The following is a 14969-nucleotide window of genomic DNA, read 5'->3' on the forward strand; positions in this document are numbered from 1 at the left end:
AATCTCTCTTATGGCTTGGCAGCAAGACTTAGTTTTATCCATGATGATTTCTCACCTTTAAGACGCAAGCAAGTCTGTGAAGAAGGATTTTATAGAACTGTATGAGCGCTCACTTTTCCCTCACTTGGGAACTTCTGTAGCTCAGACCAAATGGCGGACCTGTCGAGACATAACTAGGGTAACACCGTGGGGTCGGCAGCACTTTGGTAACAATGTCCGCTTGGCCATGGTTATTGAAGCTTTGGGTTTGGGTCCCCGATACTACTGCGTGATGAGATCAAGGCATGGTTGATTTTTTGAGCGGGTCTTCTTACTAGCGTGCTTTCTTCCTCACCAGAAGATATGCCTTTATCCCGTTTTCGGCTTGCCTCTTAGAGGTCCTTTTGTTAGATCACCTCATACCACTGAGGTAGGTGCTGCAATAACCAGTCGAATTATTCCCATATAGGAGTTACCTTATACGTGTGCAGCTTGTGAGTGCTGCTTTTGTGACCATATGATGGACGGGCTTATGGAATTGTAAAAAGTTCTTCTATCTTGCTGTATATGTTCCAAGAGTGAATAAAGTTGAAATCTTTGTTCTTGTCTTGAGTCTTGCTCTCTTGAGACTTTTCTTGGTGGTTAATCTTAATTAAATTTTCTCTTAGTCTCATATTCGTGCATCTTGCCAAATTACCCCTAGTTTGCGAGATGAGGACATCTTGTGTTTTTCAAGTGGGAGAGAATGTAAGATTCCTCCCCAGCCTCTCAAAATGTCTAGTATCTTCCCCTGTAATCAATCCCTCTTCAGAAATATAAAAGACCTTGTTTCTAACTGTTTTAACCTAGAGAGAGAATATTCAGATTTTTAATATTTTTGGATAGAAAATTATCCCATCTTATTAAAATAAGTTCCCCTGAAACAGAAATTCAAAAAGAACTTTCCAATGTACAATTGGAATTAATTGGAAATGGGTATGAAGGATCTTAGCCTAAGGGTCTAGATTTTCAAAAAATCTTTGGATTATGGTCCAATTAAGGTTCCTGTGGGTCAATAGGATCAATCCATGTGTGGGAAGGAGATAAATCCAATTTTGTAAAAGAAGATACCCAAAAATGAGTAAATACTTACATAAGATGAAGAGTTGACTATGTACAAGGTTTATTAGTAAGAAACTATGAGTAATATAAAAAATATGAGATATTTTGGGTATCCAAAAATGAGTAAACGCTCACATAAGGTGAAGAGTTGACTATGTACAAGGTTTATTAGTAAAAACTATGAGTATTACTAAAAAAATGAGATATTTTGGATATAATCATTCCATTTTGACACATATGTAAGGAAGGGGAGTCCCTTCAAGGAGGTACATACTTCACATGCTTGAATGAGTTTTAAACTCAAAGATAGTGTGAGATTTTTATCTCTCCTCTCTCTTGAACCAAACCAAATCAAAAAGGAACCAAACCGAATCAAAAAAGAACCAAACTAGGTCCAAATCTAGTCCAAATTCAACCAAACTGAAATTTGGAAAATTCTAGAAATCAGTTGGTCTTGGTTAGAGCCTCCCTCTCCTACAAATAGAACATGGGTCCTTTGAAAAAAAGGAGATGTGAATGTGGAGGTGGATGTATGCATGTAGATGTAGATGTATAGATGTGGATGTGAATGTGGAGGTGGATGTATGCATGTAGATGTAGATGTATGGATGTGAATGTGAATGTGGATGTCGATGTATGCATGGAGATGTGGATGTATGCATGTAGATGTAGATGTATAGATGTGGATTTGAATGTGGAGGTGGATGTATGCATGTAGATGTAGATGTATGGATGTGAATGTGAATGTGGATGTATGCATGGAGATGTGGATGTATGCATGTAGATGTGGATGTATGGATGTGAATGTGAATGTGGATGTGGATGTATGCATGGAGATGTGGATGTATGCATGTAGATGTAGATGTATGGATGTGAATGTGAATGTGGATGGGGATGTATGCATGGAGATGTGGATGTATGCATGTAGATGTAGATGTATGGATGTGAATGTGAATGTGGATGCGGATGTATGCATGGAGATGTGGATGTATGCATGTAGATGTAGATGTATGGATGTGAATGTGAATGTGGATGTGGATGGATGCATGGAGATGTGGATGTATGGATGTGAATGTGGATGTGAAAGTGTATGTATGGATGTATGCATGTAGATGTGGATGTATGCATATAGATGTGGATGTATGGATGTGAAGGTGCATGTAGATGTGGATGTATGGATGAGGATGCATGAATGTGCATGTAGATATGGATGTATGAATGTGGATGTGGATGTATGCATGTAGATGTGAATGTATGCATATAGATGTGGATGTATTGATGTGAATGTGCATGTAGATGTAGATGTATCGATGTGAATGTGAATGTGGATGTGGATGTATGCATGGAGATGTGGATGTATGCATGTACATGTAGATGTATAGATGTGAATGTGAATGTGGATGTGGATGGATGCATGGAGATGTGGATGTATGGATGTGAATGTGGATGTGGAAGTGTATGTATGGATGTATGCATGTAGATGTGGATGTATGCATATAGATGTGGATGTATGGATGTGAAGGTGCATGTAGATGTGGATGTATGGATGAGGATGCATGAATGTGCATGTAGATATGGATGTATGAATGTGGATGTGGATGTATGCATGTAGATGTGAATGTATGCATATAGATGTGGATGTATGGATGTGAATGTGCATGTAGATGTGGATGTATGGATGAGGATGCATGAATGTGCATGTAGATGTGGATGAGGATGTGAATGTGCATGTAGATGTGGATGTGAAAATGGATGCATGGATGTAGATGTGGATGTATGGATGTGAATGTGGATGTGGATGTGGATATATGTATGGATGTGAATATATGATATGTGATGTGAAGGAATCTGAAGTGACGAGATGGAAAATGATGTGATTGGATGAGTACACATATAAATGGAATGTGGAATAAGTAAAGTGGATTGATGAGGGATAATGTGGAAAAATGAGAGTTAATATAGAAATTGTATTTGTAAACTGTTTGTAAATGGCTGTTTTATATCAAGAATGCTGGGGAAGCATTCTTGACATAAATGGCTGTTTTATGTCAAGAATGCTGGGGAAGCATTTTGACCGTCTTGTGATTAAGGTCGTGGTTGGAGACCTAACTGATAAAGTTACAACTATTGACGGCGGAGAGTCAATGGAGGATGTCTCGCGTAGCAAAGTCGGCCGAGGTCTCGGTTCGATTAAAATGGTGAGCTTCCGGTACGGTGGATGAGGGACCAAGGAAGCGGCCTATGAGTGAAGCGCTAGGTCACATGCGAAGGATTCTAGAGGTTGCTGACCATACGGTGCTCGGGCTTTGGGTCGCCTAGGATACCCACACGTGCGTCGTGGAAGATATTGGAACAAGGAGTAAGAGTTGTTTTCTGAAACCGGGCATGGATCTGGTTGATTGACCTTGCTGGTCTTTAATGGATGAGTCCATGGCTCTTTATATGGATCTGTTGGTTGATCTTGCTGATCTTCAACGAGAGTCCATCTTGATTTTTATAAGTGATTATATTGCCGAGTATTATGGGCTAGGAACTATTGAAAAGACCCCTAAGTGGACAGGTGGTGAGTGTTCTGGTTGCCTGCCATAGATACTCTGATGAAGGAATGATGGGAAATTAAGAATCAACCGGATAATTTGGAAGATTGTGATAAGTGATACTATGGTTTCATTAAAGGATTGTTTTAAAGCTGGTTGAATCTGTGAAAAGGCAATTTCATATTGGGTGCATAAGTAGTGTGACTAGTTTTATTTTTGCATGAACATCCGGCTAGGGGGCCTAGGAACTCTTTTCCCTGGTACCCGGGACAAAAAAATCAAATTCTAAATTGGATCCCATCACTACAGTGGTTGGGCGGTTGGCTAACCCATGGGATTGGATGGGGTTAGGCTGGACTGATGGATCCGTAAATCGAGACTCAATTTTTGTTACTACGATAGATAAAGTAAATCTCGGATATGGATAGGAATCAACGGCTGTGTCTCTTGATGGGGAAAAAAGCGTTGATCCTAATGATCCAAGTGCAAGTTTCTTCCTTGATTTGACCAAGTATCTTTATAGATGTAGTCAGATCAGCTTGATCAGAAATGGTCTTGACTACGTTAGAGTAAAATTTATCCTGGTGGAATTGCCCGTGTTTTCCGGATAAAGGAAGTTTTCCGGGTTTGGTTTTGGCTAAACCGACGGATTAGTCTCTTGTCCGGATATCCGTGGACGAGGCCCCGAGTGTGGGACCCTGCCTCGCACAAGAAGTGCTACTTTCGCTGCTAGTACCCCGAATCCGTTACGCGGTGGGAATAGGGATCTTACACCCTGCGCAAGAAGTGCTACTTCTGCTGTGCTAGCACCCCACAATTCGTTGCGCAGTGGGGTCAGGGATCTTACACCTAGTATGTTATATCTGTTGACAGGTTTTATCTTCATCATTAAGGGCATTGCCCCTGCATGCCTTCTCAGTAGCTTCATCTTGGATGTTTTCATATTCTGCGTCATTTGAATTATATGAATTCTTCTTTAACATGTCCTTCAAGGGCATCTTGTTAATGTTGTGTAAGTGGGCTCTAACTGCAAGTGGGAGTTGCAGAGATTCTCTTATTAAGTCCTCTGTGAGATGAGGAGCTCTTCAGTAGTGCCATCTGCCTTGGTGATCCTCCTCCTTTGGTCTGCTTATCATATGTCTTCAAGTTCTCTGCATAGAGTTCTGTGTCAAGTCTTAGGGAGTATTTCTGCCATTTTTCCTAGACCAACTTTGTCTAATTTGGCCTTCACTTCAACATCTTCTAGTATCTGTAAACATGCCGGGTTATGGTACTAGAGAGATACCTTCCCATAGGCTGTAAGGCCTTTGTCAAGATGAGAGTTCCATGGAGCGGTTGTGCGTAAGGACCCAAGAAATTTAGCTTTGGTTTTTCTCCTCCTCCTCATCTCTGACTGCCTCGGGATTCAGTGGCACTGCTCACCTGAGTGGTAGATAAGTGCTCGTGGGCTTCCAATTTTGAAGCCAACATCTGTAGTATCAGGGGCACATAAGTTCAATCGAATGACTGGTGGGGTTGATAGTATTCTTTTTTCCCTTATTTTTATTCTTTTAGGATATGAAAGGTGAGGCCGTGAAGGTGTAAGAATTTGTCCGTGAAATGCACAGGCATGAAATGCACTTGCGTGAACTGTTATTCGTGAGATGCACTGGCATGAAAGTGTTATGCGTGAGACGCACTGGTGTGAAAGTGTTACGTACTGGCATGAAACGCACAGGTACGAAAGTGTAACGCGTGAGAAGCACTGGCGTGAAAGTGTAACGCGTGAGACGCACTGGCGTGAACCGCACAGGTGTGAAAGTGTAATGCGTGAGATGCACTAGCATAATGAAACACACAGGCGTGAAAGTCATACATCCTTCCGTGAGAGTGCAATTGAATTGTGAGAGTATCTTCAATCATATGATGTGGTGTATATGGGAACACCAGTCCGTACATATTTTTGTTATTTAATTTAGTGAATACAACATCAATCTTTACAGGTTTTTGTGATTAAATTTAGTGAATACAAGTAGAGTATTTATGCCGACACTCTTGTGTTTAGACGAACACAGAATGAGTACCAAAACATCAACCAAAATAAAGAAAAAGAAGAAAGAAATGAAAAGACAAAATGAGTATCAAGCTCCCATCTTGAAGGATCATTCAAAATTCGTCGGAGGAGGATGGCGAGCTTGGATGATGCATAAGGAAGCAATGGCGACAATCATTCAAACACTCAATGTCACAAAATGATAAAAAAGGAAACAAAAATTGATTTTTTAATGTAGCAACCGGACAGGACAACTCTCTTAATGAAGAATGCCACAAAATGATAAAAAAGGAAACAAAAATTGATTTTTTAATGTAGCAACCAAACAGGACAACTCTCTTAATGAAGAATGCCATGTGGCACTGTGTGATTGGCTGCCCAAAAATTACCATTTCACGACGTGAAACATTTTGGACCTTTTCATGATGTGAAACTCTATAAGGCGATTCATGGCGTGAATGGCTATAATGGGGTTCACGTCGAACAATGTTTTCTTGCGGTTTCACGTCAAATGCAGAAGATGAGTGATCAAGTAGTCAAACATGACCATGATGAGTGGATGATGCATTGCTTACCTTTTACCCATTTATGCACTCAGTGGGGATACCTTTTGTTTATCGCCCCATGAGAACCGAGGGGTCACCTGGGCATTTGCTGATGTAGTCATTTTAGTTCCATGTGGGAGTTTTTTATTGTCCCTTCCACCCAACTGAACAATTGTGTTCACCTTGTTTGGTTGATCTGTTAGTTAATTCTTGGGTACCCACTTTTGTGTACCCTTAGATGTAGGGTATTGTGTGGGTAAGCATCGTGGAATGGCTGCTGGTACTGTCCTCTGAGGTGTTCCCATTGAACTTGTTTGCTCATCATTCGTGATGTGCTTTCCTCTATTTGTTGAGGTCCATAAGGGTATGGACATGACCTTCTTGCCTGTGCTTATTAATGTTGTTTGTTCCTTCCACTGGTGGATGTTCCATTTATTAGCATAGATCCAAGATCTTCCTAGAATCATCTCTTCCTCCATGGAACCCATAGGCATGAAAAACACCTTTCCGACCAATGTTAACATTATTTTTTATAGAAATGTTAACATTAAAAAATCCCTCGGCTTTTGTGGCTATATCAAGTGAATGTTATGAACTTGCGCATCAGTGGTTTCAAGGTGTGGGTTACCTAATGCGACCCAGGTTTCATATGAGATCAAGTTATAACTTGACCACCCACGTATCTATTAATGCAATGTTAGTTGCATGGTCCTTAGCTGAAGTAAGTTCCACCTTGAGTCATGCTGGTTCGATGTTTAGTTCCCCTTTGTCCAAAAGGGTTATAGAAGCCATGTTGACATGTAGAAGTCTATTATTCAGTATTTGTTTGTCTTTGATTTCTCTAGCCTTAGCCTCTTCTTGTGCTTGTTGTATCTTCTCTTTTGCAAGCTATTTCTGTTGTTTCAAAAGATGTTCCTGTAGGAGCATCTCTTGGGTCAGCGGTCTAAAATATTTTTCAGTTTACTCCCATTGACATAACCCTCCATTTGGACACCGTCAATTTTCTCAATTCAGACAGACCCCTGAGGTGTGATCTCTGATACTCAAAAGGGTCCCATGCCTGGATATTTAAGTTTCTTTTTTCTAACACTACCTACAACATACATGAGGATAAGGTCCCCTTTTTCAAGTTCTTTTTTCTTAAGGTTTTTGTCAAACCAGTGTTTCCTTCGTAATATTTCAACCATGAGTCCATGTGATGCTATCAGTCTAGTCTCATTAAGCCTCTCTGAATCAATTAGCCTTTCTGCTAATGCATTCTCTATTAGCCACTCTTGTACGACGATCCTTAAAATTGGGACTAGGTATTCCATAGGCATAACTGTTCCACACCGTGAGCTAGACAGAAGGGAGTATAACTTGTCGCTTGTGAGACCCCTGCCCTCTCCGCGATGCCTCCTCTGAGGCACTGGTAGTGGAATTAGCAACCTCTCGTGTGCAGGGTAGGGCTTCCCACTTGGGGCCTCACCCGCGAATGTCTGGAAAAAAGACTAATCCGACGGTTCCTTCGAAACCGCGAACGGAAGAACTTCCCTCGCCAAGAAGGCACAGGCAATTTCGTCAAGAAAATCATCTAACAAAAAATTTATCTAATGCCCTAACTAGCTTACCTACTCCGACCGAACCAATAGGTCACATGGCCAGATCAAGGAAGGGACTTGCACTTGGTTCATAGAAATCATCACTTTTTCCCCCTTAAGCGAGGCACAGCCACGCTGATTCTTCCCCATAGAACAAGGGTTTTCCTGCTGGGACTTATTGTAACTAGCGTAACTTGAATGTATCTAACTATATCGTAGGAATCCACCGATCTAGCCCATGGGTTAGCCAACCACCCTAGCCAACCGCCCAACAACTGTATTGGTGAGATTCCTTTATATAAAATTTTGGTTGAGTTTTATCTCGGGTACCAGGGAAAAGAGTTCCCATGCCCCCTAGCTAGCACTCATGTAAAATACAATTCAAACACACCACTTACGCACCCCCAATATGAAATTTCCTTTTACAGATTTAGCTATCTTTAAAGTAGACTTGAAATGAAATCATAGTGTTTTGATCATAATCCTCCAAAATATCGAGTCCATTGTTTTACAATCAAAATATCATCCAAACTCTCCGTTGAAGACCAGCTAGTCAACCAACGAGATTCAATTTCAAGTTCCAATTCACATAGATAATTCCTTATTAGTCCATCCATATCTTCCTCAACATACGCATGGGTGTCCTAGCAACCGAGCCTATACATCGCCTGGTCAAAACCCTCTAGAAACCTCCTCAGGTGTCCTAGCACTTCACTTAGGGACCCGCCCATCGTACCAAAAGTGCACCATTTTAACCATACCAAGGCTAGTTAAGACCTTGACAGGCTTTGCCGAGGAGTGACGTCCTTTGACGACTCCCCGTCAGCTATTGCAACATAACTCCTTAGTTTAAACCATAAGCCAAATGCTTCCTTCAGCATTCTGGTGTAAGACAATCCTTTTCAAAAAAACAGAGTTTCTATGCAAGTAAGAATTTCCTGTTGAGTTTGATTCCACAAGACTCTTTTTCTCAAAATCCAGACTTTCTTAATGAAAATCACGAATCTCGTATTAGGGTAATCCACCCATTAATTTCAATGAGTTTCTAACTTATTTCTCGTCGATTTTGGGTCTTAAGAAAAGTTCTCTAAATCAGTCGCGCGGTAATTCATTCTTCTGTAAGATTCCTCTCTAAAATCAGCCGCAGTAATTCATTCTTCTGTAAGATTCCTCCTCAGTCTCAATAATGAATAGGCTCTACTTCAATCCCCTATAATCATTCCATGTTTCTGAATACAAGAAAATATTTATTTTCCTTGTTTTTGTCTAGAGAGATAAAAAAATTCTAGAGAGTGGTAAATCAATATTGAGATATTTTTGGATATATAAATTCTACAAATATCAAAAATATGTTTCCTTGAAATAGAGCCAAAAATGAGTAAATGCCCACAGAAGATGAAGAGTTGACTAAGTACAAGATTTATTAGTTAAAAATTATGTTAAAAATTATGAGATATTACTAAAAAATGAGATATTTTGGAGTAATCATACCATTTTGACACCTTGGTAAGGAAAGGGGGAGCCTTCAAGGAGGTGCCTATTTCACACATGTGAAGGAGTTTTAAACTCAAAAATATTAAGATATTTTTATCTCTCTTGTCTCTCCTGGATCAAACCAAATCAAAAAGGGAGCCAAGCTAGTCCAAATCTTGTCCAAATTCAGCCAAACTGAAGGTGAAAAATTCTAGAATTTAGTTAGACTCAGTTAGTGGCCTCCCTCACATATAAATAGACCCTCATTGTTTTGTATTCTCATCTGTGAACTAGACCATGCCAATATTACTCTAAAAGAAGCATATTTTCTCTTATCCTCTAGAATTTGGAGAGATTGGAGCTTCTCTCTCTATTCAGCCTTATTTGGAGCTTTCCTCAACATACTAACCAATTCATTGGTTGGGGGCCTCTAATAGGACTAGAGAATCAAGCAAAACAAGAGAGGTAAAGTGTGACTTTATGATTTGTTTTTCTTCTTCTAAATGTTTTTCACTTTTCAACCCCTCTCAAGCTTGAGAAGTATTCAATTGAATGATGTGATTAGTTACGTTAGTTAGATTAAGTCCTGAGAAGACCTTGTTCTATGGGAGGGGATCAGTGGGGCTGTGCCTCGTTAAAGGAGGAAAAAATTGGTGATTCCATGGACCAAGTGCAAGTCTCTTGTTGATCTGACCATGTGACTTTAGGTTTGGTTATATCAGTTTAACTAGTTAAGACTTTGACTCATTAGAGTAATTCCCCCGTTACAAGATTTTCCCATGGTAGAATCACCCATGCCTTCCGGCCGAGGGGAGTTTTTTCGGGCCTGCTTTTGGAGGAACCGCCCGGGCTAGCCTCTGGTCCACGGACATCTACGGGCAAGGCCCCGAGTGTGGATCCGCGCATCGCATGATGGGAGGCCGACGCTGCTTCCGCCATCGGTGCCTCGGAGGGCGCAAGGGTGTCACTGCAGGTATCAGAGCTTTGTTGAAAGTTAATAAGGACAAATGAATTCTTATCAAAAAATTGTAATAAAACCTCATAAAGAGCATTCACATATTGTATTTTCATTCCTTAAGCTTCATTAATGAAGATTTTTAATGAAAGAAATTGTTTCTTATAGATGGAAGTTCCACACTTATGTGGTGTTCCTGACCTCAGCTAGTCACAAGACATGACTGCGCGCGCCTTCGAGCATCTCATCTCTTCCACTACAACTCAAACGAGCCGAGCTGAAAGTGATACATGTTATTTTATATTACTCAACGCCTTGAAATTTCAGACTCTCATGCCAAATCTACAGACTCCTTAGTCGCTTTATTCCTAAGGAGAAGATAGTAGCTCCCTTGGTAGTAAGGGAACAATTGTATCCGGGCATGTCTATAGCCCAGTACCATCGTCTTATGTGTCTCTCGAGGAGATTTTGACTTCTGGAGCTGAGCTGCTCTATGTACATATTGCAACTTTTATATAAATAAAGAAATGTTTGTGGAGAAAAATTTCCTTGTCGTATAAGTGATTGTTTATTGACAAATTGATAAAGCAAAATCTATTACCGAACATATGTCATAGATCTCCAATAACATCATTTATCTTGTTTAAGAAATTATTTTCCAAACTGCTTAAGTCTTAGGATCTCATGGACGATATCAAAATAAAATTTTAATAATATATCATTTTTGGCATAATCATGAGGCAAGGAAACCGTGGCCGTCAGCCCGCCGACCCTCTCTTTAAAGAGGAAGAGATTGACCCTGACATTCGCAAGGCTCTTCACAGAACTCAACCAAAACCCTTCAAAGGTGAAGGGGAGAATTTAGGCGAGGTTGTGGAGAAATGGGTGGAAGCTACGGAAGAGTATTTTGATGTCACATGCTACAATGAGCAGAGAAAAATGGATCTTGCCAGGCTGAAAATTGTGGAAACATCCAGGGTGGCATGGAGGAACCATTGTGACACCAACCATGTGGACAAGAATACCCAGTCTTTGAACGATCTTAAAACCTATTTGAAGAAGAGATTTTGTCCCCTCGGGTTTTTAGAATCCAAAATGAAGGAATTCTTAGAGCTAAATCAGGGGAGCAAAACCCTCGACGAAGAATATCACCAGGCATTTGCTCTTCTCCTCAAGTATTCACCACCTCTAGATGAAGAGAAACTCATGGTGGCTAGGTTCATTTGGGGAATGAACAAACCCTTAGACACACCTGTCAAGAATAGAATGGCAAAGGACTTCGCCAAAGCTTTCATTGTAAAAGTCACGCCAAAGCTAGCTCCCTTATCCTTGAAGAGATTTCAGACACCGAGAAGTTCTTCCAACCTTCCACATCCAAAGAGACACCAAGGTCCCAACAAGAATCTGAAGACAGGAAGCTTCAAAAATGAAGGAAGACCTTTCCCTCAAAGTACTTTCTCAGGAACTCCGACGGCTCTCTCCAGAATGCAAAGGGAAGAGCTTCGAAGAGAGAACAGATGCTTCGGATGTCATGGGTTTTGGCACCAGCTCAAAGATTGCCCATCTCTTGTGGGCCAAGAAAGCCAGGGTCTTAGAATTTAGAGATAGACTCCTTCATATCAGTCCAATCATGGTCCCTCGCGATGCCAAAATTAGGGTAACCCCAGAAGAGTGCCAGCTCGGCCTACTGCCTCCATGCAAAGCAGTCTCCGAACTCCCTCTCAAAATTGGAATAACCAAAGAGAAAGAGTTCCACCTTAGACTGTAGCAGCTAGAGCTATCACTATCACTATAGCTGATCTACGTAGCAATAGAGCATCAGGGGAATAACCATCAATTCTCAGTCCTCCAGACTCCAGCAGAGTACCAAGGTAAGCAATTTAAGCTTTTGATTGATTCGAGCAGTATTCATTCTTTTATTTCCCCTGGATGTCTGCGTAAATGGCCAGTGGGGAAAGATTCTTTTCACACAACTTGAGACAGACCTTATTCAGTTTAGCCTAGATGGGAATGTAACAGAGTGCCAGTTCAGATGCTACCCTTCGGATTCTATGATGGAATCCTTGGAATGGATTGGCTCCGTAATAATCAAGCTGACATTCATTGTCTTCACAAAGGAACCATCTCTTTCCTTGACCTTCATGGGAATAAAGTTCAAGGACTTGGAATTGCAGGATCTCCAGTGCTGCAATTAGTCTAGGCTTCCAAATTATTAAAAGGGATCAGAAAGAGACAATCTATTTATGTCGTTAAGATGAATCTAGTAGACATAAAATGCAAGGCTAAAGAACCAGAGTGGTTACGCGAGTATGCAGATGTGTTTCCTAAAGAGCTGACTGAGATGCCTCCATTTCGTGAAGTAGATCATGAGATCGAGTTAACCCCGCTATAAGGGCCTCAAGGGTGTAGATCCAGAAATATGTTATTACACTATTCCAATTAGAGATGATGTGAAGCCTTCAAATCAATATCCTTACACTTCTAATGATAATTTCACAAAGAAAATCGATGATGAAGAGATCAACAATCTCCTAGAGGCAAAACTCATCTATGAAATTGAGCATAGTAAGTGGGTGTCACCTTTTGTGGTTGTTCCCAAAAAGAATGGAAAACTTTGAGTGTGCATCAATCTCAAGAAGGTGAATACAACTACAGTGAGGGATTGCTATCGTTTACTCATAACAGATCATGTTTTGGAATGAGTTGCTGGCAAAAAAGCATACAGCTTTCTAAACAGATTCTGTGGACACAATCAAGTGTCGATCCACAAAGTAGATCAACACCACAAGGTAGCATTCACCATAGAATGGTGGGTGTTTTCCTATAGATTCATGCCATTTGGTTTGATGAATTCTCCAACTATGTTCTAGAGATTGATTGATACCTCTAGTTGTTCCTAAGAATATTTATGGACAATCTCTCTATACACTCTAATGACTAATTTCAAATCAACTATATGAATGAGGAAAAGACAGAGCTCTATGAACTTGTGCCTATGAGGAGGATTAATAAAGCTTATGAAAAGCTCAATAAAGCTTTGGTATCTACAATTATTCTTAGGGCACTAGACTGGAATGTCATTTTTCATGTCCACATCAATGCCTTTGCTTTTGCAATTGGTTGCAAAAGCAATGTCATTTTTCATGTCCACATCAATGCCTTTGCCTTTGCTTTTGCAATTGGTTGCATTCTTGCTTAACCTAGTGAGAAAAAAATAGGTTTCCCTGTTTTATATATTAGTCCCTAGCTTACAAGAATTCCAAGATTATTTGGGATGCAACTCTATTATAGATTTCCCTAATGCCAAAATGGAGCCCAAATATTGTTGACTATCTCATTCATGGCCATAAAGGGGAGGGCATTCCTAAGTACCACAAGAAAGCCATATAAGTAGAAGATGTTGACTATGCTCTAATTTCAAATCAACTATATGAATGAGGAAAAGACAGAGCTCTATGAAATTGTGCCTATGAGGAGGATTACCTAAAAATTTTGGGTCATGCATATGTAGGAGTGACTTGCGGTCATTTCCTTTGCCAAAACCATGGCTAAGATTATTCTTTGGTCAAGACTTTGGTGGCCAATCCTCTTTGAAGATGCAAAAGAATTTGTCAAATGGTGTGAGTAATGCCAAAGTGTCAAACCACCTATTGTAAGTGAGAGTATGTCACTGAGACCAATGATGGGTGCTCAAGCTTTTGCTAAGTGGGAACTTGACTTTGTAGGCCCAATGAAACTACCTGCACACTTTGTAGGCAAAATTCATCTATGAAATTAAGCATACTAAATGGATGTCACATTTCATGTTGTTCCCAAAAAGAATTGAAAACTTTGAGTGTGCACCAATCTGAAGAAGGTGAATGCAACTACAATAAGGGATTTCTATCCTTTATTCATAATGGATCATGTTTTGGAAAAAAAGCGTACAACTTTCTAGATAGATTCTGTGGACATAATCAAGTGTTAATCCATGAAGCACATCTCCGCCCTTGTTATTCCCCCTTGCTACCTCAACCATCTCCAAATTCTCCCCACTAGCATGGCTAACATGCTCCTCAATAATGTCATCATTCACAAGTGCCTCTTCTTTTCCACACAATTTCACACATGCCCATATGATTTTGGTGCATGCGATACTTCCCATATGATACAACCCCATGTCCATTAGGTTGTGCATACACATGCATCACCTAGTGATATGGGCATGACAATTTTAAAGAGAATAGCCAATTAGTTCTCTAGGCCCTTGCAACCAGCACACCATGCCAATGCAAGACCGAATGTGCACACAACTAGGAGAGCCTAGTGCTATACTAAGATCTTAATTTCACACAACACCCAGCTGCCCCCATCGACCACTTGTAATGATTGCAAATTATTATTCAATTTAATGTGAAGTTGCAGCAATCAAACCCAATTTTAGCGCGATTAGCCACTTGAAACATGCCAAATCATCATTCTTGATTTTGTTCACTAATCTTTGAGCTGATTGTCTTGCTGACTATGCCAACATGGTCACTTTTAATACAATCCGCTCGGTGTTGGCCTTGGCCTCGTTTGATTTCTTTGTAACTTCTTTTTTGACCCTTGACTAACTTCGTCTGACCGTGACTGCTACAATTTAAAGTGGTAGGTGATTCTCATACATTGCCAAACAATGGGTACTAATAACTATCAACATATTAAGATTCGGCAAGATTTGGTCTTATTGGCACAAGTGTGGAAATAGACCTTTAATACCTTGGTGGTTTTCTTTTAATTTATTTA

Source organism: Cibotium barometz, chromosome 52 (assembly GCF_041138505.1).
Source record: "Cibotium barometz isolate CiBa-2024 chromosome 52, ASM4113850v1, whole genome shotgun sequence".
NCBI classification, from domain to species: Eukaryota; Viridiplantae; Streptophyta; class Polypodiopsida; order Cyatheales; family Cibotiaceae; genus Cibotium; species Cibotium barometz.